This window comes from Coregonus lavaretus (genome assembly GCF_964263955.1).
Source record: "Coregonus lavaretus genome assembly, chromosome: 32".
NCBI lineage: Eukaryota > Metazoa > Chordata > Actinopteri > Salmoniformes > Salmonidae > Coregonus > Coregonus lavaretus.
This window is the reverse complement of record NC_140019.1, coordinates 16,680,713-16,702,754: the sequence shown is the minus strand read 5'-3', so window position 1 is coordinate 16,702,754 and position 22,042 is coordinate 16,680,713. Positions and strand designations below refer to the sequence as shown.

The 22,042-nt window shown below is 42.3% G+C and overlaps 1 long non-coding RNA gene across 2 annotated transcripts; it reads right to left on the bottom strand.

The window, feature by feature from the left end:
- Positions 1-2,391: 2,391 nt before the first annotated feature.
- Positions 2,392-21,307, bottom strand: LOC311107291. 2 transcript variants are annotated; one of them, XR_014610408.1, is made up of 6 exons: positions 21,216-21,307; positions 20,974-21,063; positions 14,546-14,588; positions 13,604-13,687; positions 3,640-3,702; positions 2,392-3,359 (listed from the first exon to the last, which is right to left on the bottom strand). It is a non-coding gene; the product is annotated as an uncharacterized lncRNA (long non-coding RNA). The 2 variants fall into 2 exon arrangements; XR_014610409.1 differs by lacking the exons at positions 2,392-3,359; positions 3,640-3,702 and adding an exon at positions 4,253-4,689.
- Positions 21,308-22,042: the final 735 nt, after the last annotated feature.

The following is a 22,042-nucleotide window of genomic DNA, read 5'->3' as shown; positions in this document are numbered from 1 at the left end:
TATAGAATAAATAGGACATTTTAGATGTCCCTATGTCTGAGGGGGGTTTTAACCTTCCTGACTTGGAATTGTATCAACTCCCAAGGCTTTTACTTGCGACATATTGTTAAATGCACCAAAGAGGGACAATGGATACATATTGAAGATGTGCATGCTCATCCCCAGAATCTTTTCACGTGTCTGTTTTCAAAGAATAGAGCTAAGAACATTAACAACTTCATAGTTAAGAACACTATAACAATATGGAAGAAAATGAACCGGATTCTACAAGAACCAATATCACTCCCTTAAAACACCCCCCTATTGAACAACCCTTGGATAGCTTTTCAGAATTCACAGATAAATTGGTCCACATGGAAAACTAAAGGCATAGAAACCGTAAATGACTTGGTAATAGGAAATACAATTATTTCCATGACAGAATCAAAAGCAATTTTGGACTGACCAATGTAGACATTTTTTCAAAAACATGCAATTTAAAAGTTTTATATCACAAAATTTCAATCTGAAATCTTTTGGAAATCAGAGCAATGTTGAGGGAAATTTATTTGAGTCAGAAAATGATGCTCATATGATAGATAAGATATACAAAACATTGCAGAAAGCCTATCCAAAGAATATAATCTACTGGAACCAAGACCTAAAAAGAACTGATATTGGCACAAGATGGAGAGAGTATTGGAACATAACAAACAAAATTACAGTTAATGAAAATGTACACTTATTCCAGTATAAACTAATGTACATAACTTATTATACATTCAAAATTCAACACAATGGCAGAGTCATGTCTTAAGTGTAAAACTAACAGTGGTGACTCAATGATTCATGCCTTCTGGGAGTACTATAAAGTCCAAAAGTTAGAAAGTTGGCTGTCAGAGGTTTTACAATATACACTACCAGTCAAAAGTTTGGACACATCTACTCATTCAAGGGTTTTTCTTTATTTTTACTTTTTTTCTACATTGTAGAATAATAGTGAAGACATCTAAACTATGAAATAACACATATGGAAACATGTAGTAACCCAAAAAGTGTTAAACAAATCAAAATATACTTTATATTTGAGATTCTTCAAATAGCCACAGCTTTGCACACTCTTGGAATTCTCTCAACCAGCTTCACCTGGAATGCTTTTCCAACAGTCTTGAAGGAGTTCCCACATATGCTGAGCACTTGTTGGCTGCTTTTCCTTCACCCTGCGGTCCAACTCATCCCAAACCATCTCAATTGGGTTGAGGTCGGGTGATTGTGGAGGCCAGGTCATCTGATGCAGCACTCCATCACTCTCCTTCTTGGTCAAATAGCCCTTACACAGCCTGGAGGTGTGGGGTCATTGTCCTGTTGAAAAACAAATTATAGTCCCACTAAGCTCAAACCAGATGGGATGGCGTATCGCTACAGAATGCTGTGGTAGCCATGCTGGTTAAGTGTGCCTTGAATTCTAAATAAATCACAGACAGTGTCACCAGCAAAGCACCCCCACACCCCCACACCATCACACCTCCTCCTCCATGCTTCACGGTGGGAAATACACATGCGGAGATCATCCGTTCTCCTACACTGCGTCTCACAAAGACACAGTGGTTGGATCCAAACATCTCCAATTTGGACTCCAGACCAAAGGACAGATTTCCACCGGTCTAATGTCCATTGCTCGTGTTTCTTGGCCCAAGCAAGTCTCTTCTTCTTATTGGTGTCCTTTAGTAGTGTTTTCTTTGCAGCAATTCAACCATGAAGGCCTGATTCATGCCGTCTCCTCTGAACAGTTGATGTTGAGATGTGTCTGTTACTTGAACTCAATTTCTGAGGCTGGTAAATCTAATGAACTTATCCTCTGCAGCAGAGGTAACTCTGGGTCTTCCTTTCCTGTGGTGGTCCTAATGAGAGACAGTTTCATCATTGCGCTTGATGGTTTTTAAGACTGCACTTAAAGAAACTTTCAAAGTTCTTGAAATGTTCCGTATTGACTGACCTTCATGTCTTAAAGTAATGATTGACTGTCGTTTCTCTTTGCTTATTTGAGCTGTTCTTGCCATAATATGGACTTGGTCTTTTACCAAATAGGGCTATCTTCTTGTCACAACACAACTGATTGGCTCAAACGCATTAAGAAGGAAATAAATTCCACAAATTAACTTTTAACAAGGCACACCTGTTAATTGAAATGCATTCCAGGTGACTACCTCATGAATCTGGTTGAGAGAATGCCAATAGTGTGCAAAGCTGTCATCAAGGCAAAGGGTGGCTACTTTGAAGAATCTCAAATATAAAATATATTTTGATTTGTTTAACACTTTTTTGGTTACTACGTGATTCCATATGTGTTATTTCATAGTTTTGATGTCTTCACTATTACTCTACAACGTGAAAAATAGTAAAAATAAAGAAAAACCCTGGAATGAGTAGGTGTGTCCAAACTTTTGACTGGTACTGTAAATTTACTTTTAGCCCATCTATCTGCATATTTCAAGACATGGCATATGAGGGTGCGGTGAGATACCCAATGGGTTGGACTGTACTTTTGTCGTCAATTATTTAAAAAAAAAATACAAATAAAACATTTGCTTAAAAACTGAAAACCAAGGGGACAGTGGAAGAATCAAATATTGAAAGGGTGTGAGCGACAGAGCAGGGCAGAGTGGCACAGTTTGAGGTCATGTGGAATAGAGTCTTGCAGGCGCTGGAGATGAAGGCTGTGGGAGCATGTGGGTCTGGGCAGGGGTGATGTCGTTGATGTACAGTATGTGTGTGTCTGTCTGTTGTCTTTTGTCTGTGTTCATTTATATTTGGAAAAATATAATAAAATATTACACAAAATAAAACAGCTTTGTCTAGTGGTCACATCGGGGACTACAGTTGTTGCTAACTGTAGCGTTATAACTAAGCCTATCCGTTTTCCTAACCTTAAACTCATTCTCGTAACCTGCTACATTAATTAACCGAACCTGCTGCGTTAGTTAGTTAGTCCCTGATGTTATGGAAGAGTAGGCTGGCGTTCTGTCAATATATTCCCTCCGAAAGGCACAGGTTTGGGGTCAAGTTCTTTGTTATGTGTGACATGAAGACAGGATTTGTCCAGGACATTATAGTCTACACAGGGTCCACCACTGACATCCAACATTATGAGGGGCTTGGGGGGTCCGGGTCTGTGATGATGACCATGCTGGCTCCTCATCTCGGAAAGGGCTTTACTTTGTATGTAGACAATTGGTACAGCAGTCCCACACTCTTCCTCCCTTCAGAAGCAGGAATATGCAGAGGGAGGAAGTTAAAGGAGAACGGTCAACAGCTGGCAGAAAAGTGGCATGACAAACGAGACATCCATGTCCTTGTTGGCTACAGGGAAGGTGGACCACCTGACGGGAGAGAGAAAGATCAAATCAGACTGTGTGCTTGACTATAACCCCAAAATGGGGGCAGTGGATATGGCGGACATGATAAACAACTTTGTGGAATGCACTCGAAAAACTAGCAAGTGTTACAAGAAGATATTTTTCCATCTGATCGATACTGCTGTCCTCAATGGCCACATAGTTCACCGCCAGCTAACAGGTGAGATAATTACGGATCAAGTCTTTTTTTTTAAATTGGACATACAGTTCCATTATGCAATTATATTGAAAATATGTCACCCACCTACCCACTCCCCCATCGTCCTCTCCACTCCCTCATCCTCTCCCTCACAGGTGAGGTGATGACCTACCAAATGTACCGAGAGAACCTTATGAGAGAGCTGCTGGAGGAGTACCAGACCCCTCGGTGCCCATCCACTGGGGGACGTCCTGCTGCAGACAATCCCCTACGCCTCACTGCTCAGCGTTTTCTCTCCGAAGTCCCTCAAACTGCGGCTCAAGGCAGTCGCACACGGAGGCACTGCAAAGTCTGCCTGTCCAGCACCAGGAGAAGGAAGCAGAGGAGGTTGACAGAGTACATGTGTTTAGCTTGTGATACACCCCTGTGTGTTGCGCCATGCTTTGGGAAGTACCGTACGCTCAAGCCATATTGAGCACATCTGCAGCAATTACTGACTGACTGACTGGCTGACTTGACTGGTAACCTGCCATGATACTATGCCTTTAGGGGTGGGCAGAGAGCTGCCTTTATTTTAATTTTTTGTTGTTCAACCACTATCAATACTTAATAAAATATGCAACCATTACATATAGGCCTATGTCGTTTCTTGCCGTTCTTTCCTCCAGTAAAACTCTAAATGTGTCACGATTGTTCATTAACGAGAAGGACCAAGGCGCAGCGTGATATGTATTCATATTTATTTACGTACTGAACACACGACAAAACAACAAACGAACCGTGAAGTCCAAGGTAGACAAAATAACATACCTCACACGGAACAAGATCCCACAACTGACTGGTGCCAACAGGCAGCCTAAGTATGGTCCCCAATCAGAGACAACGAGCTACAGCTGCCTCTGATTGGGAACCACCCTGGCCAACATAGATCTAAACGATCTAGAAACTAAACATAGAAATAAACACAACACGAAATATACACACCCTGGCTCAACATTTAAGAGTCCCCAGAGCCAGGGCGTGACAAAATGAGTGTATATTCAAACAGTATGTTGCTACCATACAAAAGCTGGCCTCAATCTTCAGCAAGAAAGATGTCCAGTTCCAGTTATGATGTTGGCAAATAATGTTCAATACTGTTTGTGTGTGTGGTTTCTGAAAGTACAGAATAAAGAGGGATTATTAGTAATTAAAATACAATATCAGGATATAGCTATAAAACAATATTACAATGAAGTAGCATAAAAGCTAACACTGCTATAAAAATAATAGGTTGCATTGAAAAAAATCACTAAAAAAGAGCTCCACAAGGGGGCAGAATGGAGCAGAGCTATGCTAAACAGGCGAAATGAATACACAGGCCATGGTCATGACAATTGGAACTTCTGTGAAAAGGTTAATTGTATTGTTTGTAATACTTGTTCTAATTTAATGAATACATGAAAGTGACAAAATAGTAATTTATTAATAAATCAGACTTTTTACTCACTGTAGGTTTCTCCTTGCTGCTCTTACAACGGCAAAGAAAACTATTTTACATGCATGGTTTACACCAAATCCTCTCTTATGGGTATGTGGTTGTCTAACCCAGTGGTTCCTTTCTTTTGATTTATGTTGTTTTATTTATATATTATCTCTGTCAGTGTATATACTGTATCTGCAAACATGGTGCAAATTATGGGGGAGCCAGGGGGGCTCAGCTCCCCTGAATGAGAAGTTAGCTCCTCTAAAACTCAACAAAAGTCCAACTTTGACAACTTTGACAACCATTACCTATGTCTAATGGTAATTTAACAATTCTCCTATTTGTTTAAAATGCAGTGGTAAATATGAAAATAAAAGCTTCCAATGAAACAAACACCCCCACCTCTCTGTCATGGTTTAAACCATTTATTTCTACGTGGCGGCTTCAGCTGAGCTCCACTAATACAGGACTAGTAATGTTTTTTCAGGGGGTGCTGCAGCACCCTCAGCACCCCTATTTCCCGTGGCTATGCCTACAGCTAGACAGCAATGTGCATCCAATCCTTCCAACATGTTAATGACAGTAGTCCTATGGTTGACTCTTTCAGTTAGAAGCATTAGATTTTGCAATGGTATAGGCCTACATTATTTGGGATTTGTGTGCCCATGATAACTTTTTTTTTCACTGCGAAACATAATGAAATGAAGTGGCATGTCTTGTGGGGTATGCATGGGTGTCTGAGCTGTGTGGCAGTAGTTCAAACAGACAGCTCAGTGCATTCAACATGTCAATACCTCTCACAAATACAAGTGGTGATGAAGTCAATCTCTCCTCCACTTTGAGCCAGGAGAAATTGACATGCATATTATTAATGTTAGCTCGGGGCGGCAGGTAGCTTAGTGGTTAAGAGTGTTGTGCCAGTAACCGAAAGGTCGCTGGTTCTAATCCCCGAGCCAACTAGGTGAAAAATCTGTCAATGTGCCCTTGAGCAAGGCACTTAACCCTAATTGCTCCTGTAAGTCGCTCTGGATAAGAGTGTCTGCTAAATGACTAAAATGAAATGATAGCTCTCTGTGTACATCTAAGGGCCAGCTGTTCTGAGCCAATTGCAATTTTCCTAAGTCCCTCTTTGTGGCACCTGACCACACGACTGAACAGTAGTCCAGGTGCGACAAAACTAGGGCCTGTAGGACCTGCCTTGTTGATAGTGCTATTAAGAAGGCAGAGCAGCGCTTTATTATGGACATACATCTCCCCATCTTAGCTACTGTTGTATCAACATGTTTTGACCATCACAGTTTACAGTCCAGGGTTACTCCAAGCAGTTTAGTCACCTCAACTTGCTCAATTTCCACATTATTCATTACAATATTTAGTTGAGGTTTAGGGTTTAGTGAATGATTTGTCCCAAATACAATGCTTTTAGTTTTTGAAATATTTAGGACAAACCTATTCCTTGCTACCTATTCTGAAACTAACTGCAGCTCTTTGTTAAGCGTTGCAGTCATTTCAGTCGCTGTAGTAGCTGACGTGTATAGTGTTGAGTTATCCGCATACATAGACACACTGGCTTTACTCAAAGCCAGTGGCATGTCATTAGTAAAGATTGATAAAAGTAAGGGGCCTAGACAGCTGCCCTGGGGAATTCCTGATTCTACCTGTTCTTTAATGGATAGGCTTCCATTAAAGAACACCCTCTGTGTTCTGTTAGACAGGTAACTCTTTATCCATTGTAAAGCCATAACACAAACGTTTCTTTCCAGCAGCAGACTATGATTGATAATGCCAAAAGCTGCACTGAAGTCTATTAAAACAGCCCCCACAATATTTTTTATCATCAATTCCTCGCAGCCAATCATCAGTCATTTGTGTAAGTGCTGTGCTTGTTGAATGTCCTTCTCTATAAACATACTGAAAGTGATAAGATAAGTGTCTCCAGCTTCAGAGATTTTTGCAGTTCGTTCCAGTCATTGCAGCAGAGAACTGAAAGGAATGGCGGCCAAAGGAGGTGTTGGCTTTGGGGATGACCAGTGAGAAATACCTGCTGGAACGCATACTACGGGTGGGTGTTGCTATGGTGACCAATGATCTAAGATAAGGCGGGGATTTGCCTAGAAGTGATTTATAGATGACCTGGAGCCAGTGGGTTGGAAGCTATTTTGTAAATGACATCGCCGAAGTCAAGGATCGGTAGGATAGTCAGTTTTACGAGGGCATGTTTAGCAGAATGAGTGAAGGAGGCTTTGTTGCTAAATAGGAAGCCAATTCTAGATTTAACTTTGGATTGGAGATGCTTAATGTGAGTCTGGAAGGAGAGTTTACGGTCTAACCAGACACCTAGGTATTTGTAGTTGTCCACATATTCTAAGTCAGACCCGCCGAGAGTAGTGATTCTGGGAGGGCGGGTGCAAGCAGCGTTCGATTGAAGAGCATGCATTTAGTTTTACTAGCGTTTAAGAGCAGTTGGAGGCCACGGATGGAGTGTTGTATGGCATTGAAGCTCATTTGGAGGTTTGTTAACACAGTGTCCAATGAAGGGCCAGATGTATACAAAATGGTGTCGTCTGCGTAGAGGTGGATCTGAGAGACACCAGCAGCAAGAGCGACATCATTGATGTACACAGAGAAAAGAGTCGGCCCGAGAATTGAACCCTGTGGCACCCCCATAGAGACTGCCAGAGGTCCAGACAACAGGCCCTCCGATTTGACACATTGAACTCTATCTGAGAAGTAGTTGGTGAACCAGGCGAGGCAGTCATTTGAGAAACCAAGGCTATTTAGTTTGCCAATAAGAAAGCGGTGATTGACAGAGTCAAAAGCCAAAAGCCTTGGCCAGGTCGATGAAGACGGCTGCACAGTACTGTCTTTTATCGATCGCGGTTATTATATCGTTTAGGACCATGAGCATGGCTGAGGTGCACCCATGACCAGCTCGGAAACCAGATTGCATAGCGGAGAAGGTACTTAGCTTTCAAATACTTTCGAAAGGCAATATAGGTCTGTAACAGTTTGGATCTAGAGTGTCATCCCCTTCGAAGAGGGGGATGACCGCGGCATCTTTCCAATCTCTGGGGATCTCAGACGATACGAAAGAGAGGTTGAACAGGCTAGTAATAGGGGTTGCGACAATTTCGGCGGCTAATTTTAGAAAGAAAGGGTCCAGATTGTCTAGCCCAGCTGATTTTTTAGGGGTCCAGATTTATCAGCTCTTTCAGGACATCTGCTATCTGAATTTGGGTGAAGGAGAAGCGGGGGGGCATGGGCAAGTTGCAGCGGAGGGTGCAGAGCTGGTGGCCGGGGTAGGGGTAGCCAGGTGGAAAGCATGGCCAGCCGTAGCAAAATGCTTATTTAAATTCTCGATTATCGTAGATTTATTGGTGGTGACAGTGTTTCCTAGCCTCAGTGCAGTGGGTAGCTGGGAGGAGGTGCTCTTATTCTCCATGGATTTTACAGTGTCCCAAAACTTTTTGGAGTTAGTGCTACAGGATGCAAATTTATTTTTGAGAAAGCTAGCCTTTGCTTTCCTAACTGCTTGTGTATATTGGTTCCTGACTTCCCTGAAAAAGTTGCATATCGTGGGGGCTGTTTGATGCTAATGCAGTACGCCACAGGATGTTTTTGTGCTGGTCAAGGGCAGTCAAGTCTGGGGTGAACCAGGGGCTATATCTGTTTTCAGTTCTGAATTTTATGAATGGGGCATACTTATTTAAGATGGAGAGGAAAGCACTTTTGAAGAACATCCAGGCATCCTCTACTGACGGAATGAGGTCAATATCCATCCAGGATACCCGGGCCAGGTCAATTAGAAAGGCCTGCTCGCTGAAGTGTTTTAGGGAGCGTTTGACAGTGATGAGGTGTGGTCGTTTGACCGCGGACCCATTGCGGACGCAGGCAAGGAGGCAGTGATCGCTGAGATCCTGGTTGAAGACAGCGGAGGTGTATTTAGAGGGTAAATTAGTCAGGATGATATCTATGAGGGTGCCCATGTTTTACGGATTTAGGGTTGTACCTGGTAGGTTCCTTTATGATTTGTGTGAGATTGAGGGCATCTAGTTTAGATTGTAGGACGGCCCGGGTGTTAAGCATATCCCAGTTTAGGTCACCAAGCAGTACGAACTCTGAGTATAGATGGGGGGCAAACAATTCACATATGGCGTCCAGGGCACAACTGGTGGCTGAGGGGGGTCTGTAGCAAGCGGCAACATTGAGAGACTTATTTCTGGAAAGGTGGATTTTTAGAAGTAGAAGCTCAAACTGTTTGGGCACAGACCTGGATAGTATGATAGAGCTCTAGAGTAGATTGCAACTCCGCCCCCTTTGGCAGTTCTATCTAGACGGAAAATGTTTTAGTTCGGAATGGAAATTTCTGAATTTTTGGTGGCCTTCCTAAGCCAAGATTCAGACACTGCTAGAACATCAGGGTTGGCAGAGTGTGCTAACGCAGTGAATAACTCAAACTTGGGGAGGAGACTTCTGATGTTAACATGCAAGCAACCAAGGCTTTTACGGTTACAGAAGTCAACAAATGATAGCGCCTGGGGGGTAGAAGTGATACTGGGGGCTACAGGGCCTGGGTTAACCTCTACATCACCAGAGGAACAGAGGAGGAATAGAATAAGGATACGGCTAAAGGCTTTAAGAACTGGTCTTCTAGTGCATTGGGTACAGAGAAGAGGGGCAGAATTCTGGGCATTGTAGAATTGATTCAGGGCATTATGTACAGACAAGGATATGGAAGGATATGAGTACAGTGGAGGTACACCTAAGCATTGGGTAACTATGAAAGAGATAGCATCATTGGAGGTTCCGATTGAGCCGGTCTCCGCGTGTATGGGGGGTGGAACAAAGAAGCTCTCTTAGGGTGGTTGAGCTGAACTTGGGTCTCTAGTTAACTTGGGTCTCTAGTTAGCATTAGCTGTGTAGCTGAGTGATCATAAGGTCCAGTGAACAGCACTAAGTAAGTCCGGGAGCAGATCGTAGGCTGCTAAACCACAGGCGAGCAGGAGGCACGGCTGTTTATTGCACATGCTAGCGGGCCGGGGCCAGCAGATGGAACTTTGTGGTCGTCGCAACGGGAAGCCTGTTGAAACCACATCAGACGATTACGTCGGCAGACCAGTCGTAATGGTACTACAATGTAGAAAATAGTAAAAATAAAGAAAACCCCTGGAATGAGTAAGTGTGTCCAAACCTTTGACTGGTACTGTATATTTATTTTACAACATCTATTTATAAATCCGACTTTGTGTGTGTGTGTATCCCACTATGCACCAAAATGATATTTGTATCTCAATAAGACAACTCTGCAAGGCTTGCTATATGCAAATATATAGCCTATGCTGCTCAGACAAGTTTTTTTAAATGTCAAACGTCATGGTGACAAGCACTTCAAACAGGCGCCAGGAAAAGCTCATTTCCATCATTAGTTAGGCTTTTAAACGGACACTAGATGGGGTAGATGTTCACATTCAAATGTTTTTATTAATGCGTTTTTCCTTTTAATCATGTTAATGTTCTTATTATCTTACAGTATATAAGCTGCTCTTCAATTCAGTTTTAGTTTAGTCCTGAGGACCTAAATAAATATATATATTGTTAAATCCCCCACCTTACACATACACTACATGACCAAAAGTATGTGGACACCTGCTCGTCGAACATCTCATTCCAAAATCATGGGCATTAATATGGAGTTGGTCCCCCCTTTGCTGCTATAACAGCCTCCACTCTTCTTGGAAGTCTTTCCACTAGATGTTGGAACATTGCTGTGGGGACTTGCTTCCATTTAGCCACAGGACCATTAGTGAGGTCAGGCGATTAGGCCTGGCTTGCAGTCGCCGTTCCAATTAATCCCAAAGGTGTTCGATGGGGTTGAGGTCCGGGCTCTGTGCAGGAAGGTCAAGTTCTTCCACACCAATCTCGACAAACCATTTCTGTATAGACCTCGCTTTGTGCACGGGGGCATTGTCATGCTGAAACAGGAAAGGGCCTTCCCTAAACTCTTGCCACAAAGTCGGAAGCACAGAATCGTCTACAATGCCATTGTATGCTGTAGCATTAAGATTTCCCTTCACTGGATCTAAGGGGGCTAGCCCGAACCATGAAAAACAATCCCAGACCATTGTTCCTCCTCCACCAAACTTTACAGTTGGCACTATGCATTCGGGCAGATAGCGTTCTCCTGGCATCCGCCAACCCCAGATTTGTCCGTCGGACTGCTAGATGGTGAAGCGTGAGTCATCACTCCAGAGAACACATTTCCACTGCTCCAAAGTCCAATGGCGGCGAGCTTTACACCACTCCAGCTGACGCTTGGCATTGCGCATGGGGATCTTAGGCTTGTGTGCAGCTGCTCGGTCATGGAAACCCATTTCATGATGCTCCCGACGAACAGTTATTGTGCTGACGTTGCTTCCAGAGGCAGTTTGGAACTCGATAGTGAGGACTGCAACCGAGGACAGACAATTCTTACACGCTATACGCTTCAGCGGTCCCGTTCTGTGAGCTTGTGTGGCCTACCACTTTGCCATTGTTGCTCCTAGACGTTTCCACTTCATAATAACAACACTTACAGTTGACAGGGGCAGCTCTAGAAGAGCAGAAATTTTACGAACTGACTTGTTGAAAAGGTGGCATCCTATCATAGGATGCCACGTTGAAAGTCACTGACCTCTTCAGTAAGGCCATTCTACTGCCAATGTTTTGTCTATGATTTTAAACACCTGTCAGCAACAGGTGTGGCTGAAATAGCCGAATCCACTAATTTGAAGGGGTGTCCACATCCTTTTGTATATATAGTGTATGTCACACCCTGGTGGAGAGGGGCTGTGACTAAACTCAGTTCAGTACCATAGATCCGACTACACCACCCAAGACCAAAGGGAGGTCTGAATAACTCATAAGATAGGCCACACAGGTTCTTTGAGTGGTAATCCATGAAAGTCAGAGGCAGGTAAGGGTTCACAAGTTCATTTATTTCTCTCAAAATGTCCACTTCCATAAAGAAAGCTAGCTTTAGCTTCGCAAACAAAATGGAGGACAAAACAAAAATAAGTAACAGTTCAATCAAACCAAAGCAGGTTTCAGTGGAGGGAAAGCATTACACAACTTCAGTCATCATTCCATCAACGTAATATTTCTCTTAGCAAAACCAACGCTTCCAAAAGAGCTCCTGCGTGGCCACAAACAAATTAATCTAAGGTTGTAAAGGGGCCAATTACTCAATCCATCAATCAATGAGAGAATGTGGGCTGAAGCGTACACAGTAATCAAGGGGCATTAGTCACACCTGTAGAGGAGTGGCCTGAGGGCAAACGCTTAATGTGTTGTGAAATCTGTTATGAAATGTATCGGAATGTTTTTAAAATTGTATATAACTGCCTCAATTTTGCTGGACCCCAGGAAGACTAGATGCTGCCTTGGCAGCAGCTAATGGGGATCCATAATCAATACAAATACCTGTGACACATGCTTATAACAAGTTATAAAGCCTTTATTCTGGAGGCTTAACGTGTTAGGGTACTAGGGGATAACTAGCCCCCCCTAAGAACAATGTCTAATTGCTGACACAAAAAAGCAACGTTTGGAAAAAAAATTGAAATGTGGATGAAGGTCATGCTTAGCCGAATAAAATAAATGGCTACAGTTCACACTTTTTTAGTTATTTCATGAAATGTTGTTTTTAGAAAAGAGGCCTACCATGGTAACTATAGATCTAACTTCATTGGAATATATCTACAACTTTTTCCAAATTTCAAAACATTTGATAAACTTACCACAAAATCATTTTGTTTAAATATCTCTGAAAGTTGTGATGACACAGAGAACATTTTTGGTTGAGCAAGAGCAGTGGCAGCCAGGAAAAGTGTTGGGAAAATATTTTATTTACCGATGTAACAGTAATCATTAGGGTAATCTGATCCTAGATCTGTGGTTAAAGGCAACCATAACTCAAGCTGTCTTAGCTCCACAGGTGAGAGGTCAGAGGTCTCGTTCTGTATTCGGTCGGCCAGGTCATTTAGGCTGCGTTTACGCCAAGGGGCCAGGGTTCTGGTCTAGAAGTACGACTTTGACTAGTCCTAAATTTTTGCTTTGGTATTGCTGTTTAACTGATGCCCGGCCCAGAAAGACAATTTGTATACACGGCTACATGGAGAAATCAGATTTGAAAATTCCTAATAAGACACTTTAGTCATCACCTTTGTGCACAAAACATCCATTAGATAATTCAAATAATTGTAGTTGAGGCAGATTGTTTTTTCATCACTCACAGCTGAAGATATTATACCTCAGTGGTTTACACAGGCAGCCAATTCTGATATTTCTTCCACTAATTGGTCTTTTGACCAATCACATTAGATATTGTTCAGAGCTGATCAGATTGGTCAAAAGACCAATTAGTGAAATAAATATCAGAATTGGGCTGCCTGTCTAAACGCAACCATAGCTGCTTAAGAGATGGAAGAGGTAGCGAGACATCCCACTCGCAATTTTTTCCATTTTTTTTTCTGGTTCAATGAAAGTCAATGAACTAAGTAGATCAGACCCAGCTGCTATTGAATTTGTGTCTATGGGACACACCCACTTAAGTAGACCAGAACTTACTTTTTTTTTTCAATGGTAAACAGCCGGAGTGAACTATCTTCATTTATCCACCATCTTTGGCTGCTCCATCAGAAAGTCTCTTTCCTATGTTCACAAAAAAATCATAGTTTGTGTGTGTTTCTAATTGACCCCAACCCTGCTTAAAACCAGTTCTGTGATGCGGCTGCAGTTTGACAAAGTCAGGGAAATTCCTTCCTATTAGACCTCATTATCATTATTAAATCTGTTTTCTACTTAATAAGGTCCAGACAGCAATCAGCAATGAGCGTGCACACACACGCACACACACACACACACACACACACACACACACACACACACAAAATGTGGTCTTAATTTCCATTATGTGGAGAGGCTCTGAGTTGTCAGAGAGTAGCAGGAGTCGCACGATACCTCGCTAAACTCTCATCCCTTGATTCCATCATGAAAAAACATAAGTCAAATTTCCTATTAACTGTAAACTACACACAGGTGGAGAAATGAGTAGACCATACAGCATCTAGTATACTGCACAGTACACAGAGGAGAGATATGTGCCTGCTGTGACCATTGTGACCACTGGGAAGCAGCAGAGGATAATACAGAACAGTGGTTCTTAGAACTTTGTCAGACAAGGTTTTTTGTCACAACCTGTACGTTCCAACTCACCATTTGGGGAAACAGCTCAATATATAGGTCTAACCATGACCTCTGTGTTAGGTTAGCAACTGCTCAGTAGCCAAAGATCCTCAATTAGCACATTCAACACACTCTCTTCTTGACACTTCATTGAACATTACTACTCTCAAAGATGAGAACATCAAGTACAGCTGCTGTGCCTGTGGGCCATCCATAATTCTTACTCTGGGTTGAATTATGACATCAACCCCTGAGAACAGGCTTTAGATGGGTTTAGGGAACCAATATGGGACAAGAATATTTGCATAAATATGAGATAATTACCCGACAGCCAGTTACCGCCGGCAACAGCAGATGATGGATGAGCCTGGGATAAAAAGAAAGACAGCAGAAAAGAGAGAGAGCAAGGGATAGAGGGAGAGAGCATATAGCAAGGGAACATAGGAAGGGTTAACGTAACATTAACTGTGGACGGAGGGATGAGAGTGAAAGACAAAACAAAAGGAGGAGTTGGTGGGGGGTGGAGGGATGGAAAAGTGAAAGAATGGTGGAGAGGTTGTTGTCTCCGGCCTTAAGTGCTGTCCTCTATACTGCTCTTGTTCAGTTTCTGCCTTTTATGGCTAAGATGAACCAATGTGAGGTGGGTAATGAGTGCCTCCAAGCAGACTGAGTAAATCATACAGGGGAAGAAGCGAGGAGGGGAAGATGGGGAGAGAGAGAGAGGGGGAGGGAGACGGATGTGAGAGGGAAATGGCGGAGAGAGAGGGAGCATGAAGAGGGGAAGGAATGAGAGAAGTAGGAGGGGAGAGATAGAGAGGAGGTACAGCAAACAAGTAAATTAAAGGGGGATGGGGAAGAGAGAAGGGGGAGTGGGGAAGGGAGACGGAAAGCCAGGGAGGGAAGTGAAAAAGGGTGAAGGAAAATGTGGGGGAGAGATGAAGGAAGAGAGAGGGGCTGTGGGGAACATAGAGAGGAAGAGGGAGATTAGAAGTGATAACAAATGGAGGTGGGTGAGGGTGAAGAAGCTTAGGCAGTGCTTAGCGCAACCTGGTCTCAGAGCATTTGGTATTATTCTGTACGTAACTCCGAGACACTCCATTCAGTATGATATGTTAGGTTTTGTATGGTATGTAATAATTTGTGGATGTCCATCATCCATTTCGTATGATATGTTACGAATTACAATTCGTAGTATATGTTACAAATTTGGTTAAAGGGTTAGGGTTATGGGAAGGGTTAGCTAAAAGGGTTAAGGTTAGAGTTAAGAGAAGGGTTAGCTAAAATGGTCAAGGTTAGGGGAAGGGTTAGCTAACATGTTAAGTAGTTGCAAAGTATCTCAAAAGTAGTATGTAGTTGAAAAGTTGTTAATTAGCTAAAATGCTAAAGTTGTCTGTAATTAAATTCGAACTCGCAAACTTTGTGTTGCTAGACTTTCGCTTTCTACGCCCACCCACCCTACTTTTGTTTTTGCCTTAAGTAACCATCTGTCTTATGTAACCATACAAAACGTAACATATCATACTAATTTGACCATCCCGGATTTACATTTACTATATTACATCTAGTCTATGAGACCAGGCTGCTTAGCAGGGTAGAGCTGCTTGATAAGATCATACAGTGAGTTTAAAAGCATGCTTTCATAAAACTTTGAGGCCAGGTTTAGGTTAGCAAAAGGCAGTGTGTGAGAGAAAATAGTGCCCCTGGCTAAACATGGATAGGACTTTCCCAGCTAGCACATAACATTCTTAGAACCATTTGTTTCGTAGAGCTTGGTGAGAGCGTGGTTAATTTGCATACAACCATCGCACAACTTTCTGGGAATGGTGCAGGACATTTACTCGGCTTTGGTACATTCTCAGCACATTTAAGGAACTTGACAAAAAAACATTATTTTTGTGGTATTTCATTACTTTAACAGAATGTTTCCTAAAAGTTTTAACATATTTACATTTCATTTGAATTTTGGTGATGTTCTAGGAGCGTTCTCCAACTGGTTTGACATTGGAAATGTTCTTAAATAGTTCAGAAAGCGTTAAGAAACAACATTCTTCTGTGAGAATTTCAGTACTTTAGCATAACGTTTCCTACAGGTTTCCTCATGGTTGTATTTAAAGTAATGTTCTCAAATTGTTCTGAGAACATTAAAACGCCCACAACAGTAGAAATCACATTTCAAAAATCTTCACCCACCTGGGGCAGCGGGCCATGCAAAACGAGCCCATTGCTTCAATAGTTTGGCTATCCATATTAGCGGAGATTACATTCTTTCTATTTATATGGCGGATTTGTGGCCGCAATTTACATAGCTAGCTAGCCTGCTGAAAGGATAACAGAGAGAACAAAGAATATAGCTATTTGATAAGGTCTGTGAGCATGTCCAAATATTAATGCTGTCTGGAATCCGACACGGTTTCACTGGAATTATCAAACGGCAAGAGTCAGACAATCGTTAACCCTCAACATGTCAACAGGTCGTATAGGCACGGTTTAGCTGAGACTCGTCTCTTGACAGATAGGCTGGTAGTCTTTTTCTGAAATAGTTATTTTCACCTGTCTTAACTGAAATGGTGGTCACATATCTTTCATTAGCTAGCTAAGATTAGCATGCTAGCTAGTTACACTGTCGGCTGTCAGTCATTGTGCTATTTGTTGTTATTTCTCTGCTACACATGGGAATCATCAGAGAGTTCCCACCCTCAATTCCTGAATATTTTTTAGCAGCCTTTGAGCTGGAAGCTAAACGAGAATTTCTGCTCTAGGACAGGAATTACTCGAATTAGGTGCGGCAACTTCCTCTGAGGTGTGTCTTTAAGAAAACTTTCCATAAAAACCACAAGAAAACTTTTGTAACGTTCAGAGAACGTTCTGAGAATGTTATTTAAAAACAAATACATTCCATTCTCAGCATCAACAAAACTCTCTCTATCCTCTATCTTGTTAAGTGTGTTGAGGTATGTGGCCACGAAATGGGGTCTGTTTGAATAGACTAAAATGGACAGCTTTGTATGAGTAAAAAAAAAAACATGGCATGCTAGCTCCATCCTGGTGGCGCAGTGGACTAATTCCATGGATAGAAAACAGAAGATCATAGGTTTGAATAAAAAAATACATGTTTTTGCATGATTAATGCCTAAGCAAATGAATTTCTGTGCTTGGAGTTCAAAACAGTTAAGCTAGCAGTCTTATTCAAATCGAATCAAATTTTATTGGTCACATATTTAGCAGATGTTATTGTGGGTGTAGCGAAATGCTTGCTTATTGAAACATGTTCTCAGAACGTTATTTGATTGCCTTCAAATAACTTATCATTTCTGTTCTCAGAACGTTAATACAACATTCCGTTTTACTGGTCAGGAAAATTATGGCTTTGTTCCCAGAACCAATGGGAAACCAAAAACGTATGTTCCCACAACTTCCATGGAACCAAATGTGCTAGCTGGGTTCTCTCTCTTTCCTGTGTCCTCTCCAACCTTAGCCTCTGTCTTCCCTCTTAAGTCCCATCCACTCTTTTAATTTGTCATTTTCACATCCTTCTCTTCTTCACAGTCACCTTTCTCCTTTCCATCCCTTTCAAACATCTTGTTCCTACAATGTTCTAGTGCTTCTCTCTCCCTCTCTCCTCCTTTCCTCAACTCGCCTGTATGACCTCATGTCTGTGGTTCAGAAGGCTGTGATTGGTTGAACCCTGGCCTTTGACCACATAGTCAGAGAGAGAGGAGATTCTTAATGTAAAGACCAGTGACAATGGACACTCACTGAAAATGATCTATAGCTCTCTGTCACTCTGATTCTGTCATTGATAGTGAAACATAGTCAAAAGATAAATTATTATGAATGTGGTGTAAGTCTTAGTTACTGTAAGTGCTTCAGCCAATAGGATCTTACTGTAAACCAACAGTAGAGGAAAAATCAAGTGATTGTGTTTGTGCCTCTAATAAACGTTATTGACATCAATTATATTTTTTTGTGTCCTATTCTTCAAACTGCATGTTTGGTCCAGAAATGTAGAAGGAAACCAGTAACAGCAGTCACCACTTTGATGTGATTGTAGAAAGTGCCAATCATGTTTGGTCGTTGCGCAAATCACTCACCTCCTAAAACCTTTGTTGAGGAATCAACCCTGTCACAGACCATTACTTCCTTTTAACACCAACTAGCCATTACCACACACTGTATTTAACGAGAATAACTTCTCATTACAATATCAAAGTCCAGGCCTGTCCATTTATATCTGGGCAGACAGACACATACTTGGGATTGACTTTGTTTTGGTCTAGGCCTGTCTAAATGTGTTTGTGTTGCAAAAACCAAAAGGGATAAAATGAATAAATAGCATCGTATCACCATTGGGTTTTGAATGGACCATTGAAAGATATGCCCTGTATGTATTTTCCACTGTTAGATTGGCAAAATATTTGGTTTGCTTTCATGGTTCGTGGAAATAGTTTTGTGTGAGCAAGAAAGAATATGTCTGTGTGATTGCTCTTGACCAGTATGTGTATGTGTCTCTCTCTAGGTCATGTAGTTTATAAAGCAGTTTTGGCAGGAGAGCTTAATCTTCAGATGACACGCCTAACCCACAACAGGAACTTCCATATATGGGCTTGTCTTCAGTATTGAACCGCAGCCTTAGCGCAGGAACTCCATATATGGCCACAGACCTATATATTGGAACGCAGTGACAAAGTGACGTTAGGATATACTGTATGTTATCCTGTACAAGCTATTGTGCCTAATAACTTGCGTTGTTACAGGTGTCAAGCTTATTGGCATGTGGCAGCAGAGTGTAGGAGGGAGGTTCCTAGGTGTGTGCAGAAGGGCATGAGACAAAGGAATGTGTAGCATTGGGGAAAGTAGTGGTATGTGTTAATTTTAGGGGTGCCCATGGGGCTGGGGATCAGAAATATCCAGTGCGAGAGAGCCAGGTTGAGGTTCAGTGTTATAGTAGTGCAGAAGTTGGTGCATGCTGAGGCAGTGAAGAAAGTAGCGGAAGATGGATCAAGGGGGAGGGATCCTGAGAGGAGTGGTGAGTAGTAGATCAGTACCAGTACAGGGGGATAGGCCAACAAGTGATAAATGCCTCAGTATGATTTGATTTTTTGTTTTGTTTATAGCAATGGTTATCAACTGTACTGCAGGGATGGAACGTAAGTCGCAGAAAATTGAGATTGACGGCAAGTCACGTACACCCGAATACCTCTGCCAACACAGAGTTACAGGGTGTGTTGAGTGGTGGTGTCTTGTCCATTCAGGCTGTTGGCCTGTGGTAGGACTAAATCGATTTTATGGTAGGGTATTATTTGTTGATTTTCTACCTGCGCCGTTCGATCCAACATAATTCCAGCTGCTCCTAACCAGCCATAAATACTTTAACAAACCGTTACACGTCAACATGGACCATTGACCGTGATGCACCAACATGCTAAATGCTCCATTAACTTCCCCTACTACCAGAACTCCTTTTAAGGCCACAGAACAAACGCTCTCTGACAGAATGTGAATCATAACACTTTATGAGAGCACTTTTGAAAATAATTACTCGTAAACAGAACTAAACAAATCTGGAGTCCAAGTCAGATTCCGTCATGTTGTATTTACCTGACAATAGGTTGGCCCAAAAATACAAAGCTATTCTATTTCTTGCTGTATCTGTCTCCTGCTTTGTCTTGTATTCATCTGATGGGCTGCCAACATTCATGTCAGACTTATTAGATGATCATCAAACAGCCCTCTCATCTGGTTCTGTTCTCGCACACACGCCAAACATCCTACGAATTGAATCCAAAACCACCCTCCTAATCTCTTTTGAAAACATGTTTATAAGGTCTAACACATATAGCAACAGCAGGCTGTGTTTTCCTAGGTAGCCGAGTCAACAGACACAAAACAGCCAGATAATAGAACACACACCTCAGTGGTTACACGCTCACACAGAGGACGAATTGATTAACTCATAAATCAAGCTCATCCCAAGCCCTCGGGCAACCCCTGCCTAGCGGTTAAGAGGTTCAGCCCAACCCAGCACCCTCCAGCTAAGTTAGTGGAGGCAGAACGTTCCATTGCATGGCAATGGCCCAGAGCGGGGAGAGGGTGGGGCAGGTGTGGGCCATGAGGTAAAAGGAAGGGATGGGCCAGGGAGAGGTGGGGTGGAGGAGAGAGACAGGAGGTGGGAGGTAGATTCAAGAGTGTGAGAGAATAAATGTATGTAAAGACAGGATGAGAGCGCGAGAGAGAGAGGGGAGATAAAAACAAGTCAATGCTATGTAGCTGTGCAGAGAGAGAGGAGGAATGCAGTAAATCCCTGGGTGACTCAACAATTCTGTGGATAAATAAAATAGGAATTTTTATGTGCTGCAGGTGAGCAAAACAGAGAGATGGAAAGAGAAAGAGAACTGAAGATAGACATGAAAAGAGGGAGATAATTCGAGTTAAAGGGTGATGATAATGAGAGAAAGACATGGATAAACCTGTGGTGAAAATGTAGTCGGACGGACAGACGGACAGAATGACTGACAGGCTGGTTAACATTCGGATAGATGGACTGAAAAAGAAAGGGATTCAAAGGGTCATATGGGGAAGAGATCGAAAGAGTGACAGAGCGAGAGACTGACAGACACAGAGAGAGAGAGGGGGGGTGGGGGGGGGTCAGATTTGTACTTAGGAACGAGCATCTGTGTGTATGGAGAGAGAAAAACAGAGAGAGAGATCGTTGCCTCACAGAGCAAATAAAAGTTCTTAACAAGAGGACTTACATGTCAACTCCTCTGTAGGCCATAACTCTTCTATTAGGTCACAGACTGCCACTCATCTGGACAGGGCTTTCCCAGACCGCTACAGGGAGCCTGAGGGAATGGAACATAATACAGACTGCTACAGGGAGCCTGAGGGAATGGAACATAATACAGACCGCTACAGGGAGCCTTAGAGAATGGAACATTATACATAAATAACAACAAAATGCCACTGGTCAGACTAACCATTGGGAAACACTCACCAGTTACATCATCAATCTACTCATCCATACAGAGGTATACAGAGAGAAATGTTGAGACTGTGTGAGTGTGTGTTGTGGGAGAGAGCGTGAGAGTAGAAATGGCATAGTTGTGAAGGGGGAGCCTCGTTCATACCCGCTTATAATACATGCCCCTAGAATGATTCACACACGTGGGGCGCACACAGCCCACACAGGGTCAAACACATGCACAAACACACACTGGCACAAAGTGGTCTTTGTTGACCACTGGTGGCGGCCCCTTTAATGTCTCTTACCAAATGTAAAAAACACACCGCTGTGTGTGTGTGTGTGCTCTCTCAGAGTTAACCCTTTCCCCCACTTTCCCTCATAGTTACTGAGTCAGAGCGTGTATGATCATGTGTCAGCATTGACAACAAACCACTTCCTACTTAACCATTACCGCTCCCTTTCCCTCTGTCTCTCTCTGTTTGGGTTGGGAGTCAGTGAATGTGTGTGTGTGTCAAATACAAATGTATTTGTCACATGCTTCGTAAACAACAATTGTAGACTAAAAGTGAAATGCTTACTTACGGGCCATTCCCAACAATGCAGAGAGAAAGAAAATAGAGAAATAATAGAAAAGTAATAACACATAATAATAAAACTAATAATAGATACAAAATAACTAACGATAACGTGGCTATATACACGGGGTAACAGTACCGAGTCGATGTGCAGGTTTACGAGGTAATTGAGGTAGATATGTACATATAACTAGGAATAAAGTGACAGATAATAAACAGTAGCAGCAGCGTATGTGATTAGTCAAAAAAAGTTAGTGCAAAAAGGGTCAATGCAGATAGTTA